The following is a 2,312-nucleotide window of genomic DNA, read 5'->3' as shown; positions in this document are numbered from 1 at the left end:
GACACACACACACACACACACACACACACACACACACACGAGGCAGAGAAGTAACACAGCAGGGGGAGATAATGCAGATAATGAGAGGGAAAGAAGAAGAGACCTCAGCCAGGCCTTCAGCCCAGCCATCAGTCCTAGAACCAGACCTCAGCCAACCCCCCCCCCCCACACACTCAAACTGCTGCTTTGAAGCTGCAATGCTATGACCTTTGGCAACCACAAAAAAGGTGTGCATACACTGTATTTACATATATCTGTGTGTGTGTGTGTGTGTGTGTGTGTGTGCATCTACATGTGCATCTAGAAACTTGCTTTGCTCCAGTCAGCCACGAGGGGAAAGGAAACGTCATCCCTCGCCACAAGCTAACAAACTGCGCCAAATCATCCCCATATCCCATACTATAAATATTTCTCCATTCTGCAGTATACACAACCAGGAACCTGCCGCAACTATTATAACAAGACTTTTCCATCTTAAAATGTGGGGGAGAGAGGGAGGAAAGAGGAGAGGCACGCATGAGAGAAAATAAGCAGAGGGAAATATTTGGCTTGGAGCAGCCAGAGCCTCATCAAGGTTAATTGGTCTGTTGAGAGGACACACTCATCTGGCTCATCAATCACCTGTTCCATTGTATCCCAAAGTCTGTCTGTGTGTGTGTGTGTGTGTGTGTGTGTGTGTGTGTGTGTGTGTGTGTGTGCAGGGCTTCAACACCAAAGCTCTTGTCATAGAGACAATACCTCATCTTGTTTCAGTGTATAAATCTACCTGGTGCCACTACGTCCAACATCAGCGCTGATTAAAATGGAGTTACGTCTAAAACCGGAGCTCAGTCAAACAAGCGCTGGGATTTCAAGACACAGAAAGGTTTGACAAACAGAAAACCATCAAAAATCTCTTTTGACCTTCTCAATGTACTTGAGGATCCAGGAAGTGACACCAAGTTTCAGGATCAGTGCGGAGGTGAAATTCAGTGGAGCAGAAAGTAGAAACCACAGGATGAGACAGACAGTTATGACAAAAGAACTAGATCTGCAACTAATGATTATTTGATTAATGGCTTGATCAGAGAATATGGAAAAAATGCCCTTCATACCTCACTAGAACCCAAGTTCACATATTTAAAGCCTGAAACCCAAAACTATTCAGGTAAGAACCAAAGAAAACAAATCATCACATTGGCGAGGACACAACCACGAAATGCTCAAAAAATGAGCTAAGCGTTTCATGAACTATTAAAATAGTTCAACTACGCAATTAATGGACAAACTGTTTCAGGTCTAGAGATACTTTCTAACCCAGGAGTCAGGTCCCCACAAGCGTCAGATTAATCCAAGGGGTCCTCACAGGATTTTTGGGGTACAAAATAATAAAAACACAATTCTGAAGATGATTTTTTTGTGTCTTTTTCTACCCTTTGTTCAGTTTTACCTCTTCAGACCCTCTAAAGATTACTCAAATGAAGGGGACCCTGGTGTCCTTGGGGTTTAAGGTGCAGCTCATGCACCGCAACGTTCCCGCTTTGAGTCCAATCGTTCTTCATCTCCGGTTCAATTTCAAATAAACGCTCCCCAAATACACAGCTATTCGAACGAAACAGTCTGAAAGGAAATGATTCTTCGCTTGAGCAAATAAACAAACACCACAAAGTCTTTTTGACCTTCTCAGTATGCTTGAGGATTAGGAAGTGACGCCAGGTTTCATGAAAAGGTGGTAAAGTTAGAATTCACACGTCAGTCGGATGGACGTGAAACTATTCTTATGATGAAACAATACTTTCCGACCTGTGTGTGCTTTATAAAAAAAAAATCATCTTGTTGGCCAAAGGGGTTTAAGGACATGAAGTGCAAAGTCTGGCCTTGACTTTTGTTGCAAGTTGTTTCCCATCTCTCTTTCCCATTATTTCCTGTCATCACTCCACACTCAGTTCTCTAATAATGGCACAAAATGCCCCTAAATATAATTAAGAAATAACAGGGCGGAAAGCCTGAGTCATGGATTCAGGTGATTTTGATAAAAGATTGATTGTTCCAGTCGTTTCTCAAGCAAAAACTGATCAAACCTTTTCTCCTTTTCCAGTGTCTCCAGTGAGGATTTCTTTGTCACGTATCATTTTAAACTGATTATCTTTGGGTTTTATGTTTTTCGCTTTTGTTCGGACAAAACAAGACGTTTGAAGATGTCATCTTTGGGAACTTGTGTTGGGCATTTTTCTGACACCACGCCGAGCAAAATAAAAAAGAAACAATTCAAATGAAACAATCTGAGAAGGGAAAATCTCTCCGGTTGAACTTGTGGATATGAAGCCGAGGGG

At 42.3% G+C, this 2,312-nt stretch overlaps 1 protein-coding gene across 5 annotated transcripts in view; it reads right to left on the bottom strand.

Moving 5' to 3' along the window:
- Positions 1 to 2,312, bottom strand: part of smarcd3b (SWI/SNF related BAF chromatin remodeling complex subunit D3b) — a 40,235-nt gene that overhangs the window by 24,951 nt on the left and 12,972 nt on the right. The window lies entirely within an intron of this gene.

Source organism: Seriola lalandi, unplaced genomic scaffold (genome assembly GCF_002814215.2).
Source record: "Seriola lalandi dorsalis isolate HSWRI2012SDOR001 ecotype SW California unplaced genomic scaffold, Sedor1 jcf7180002054360, whole genome shotgun sequence".
In the NCBI taxonomy this organism is placed as follows: Eukaryota; Metazoa; Chordata; class Actinopteri; order Carangiformes; family Carangidae; genus Seriola; species Seriola lalandi.
This window is presented reverse-complemented; position numbering and strand designations above follow the sequence as displayed.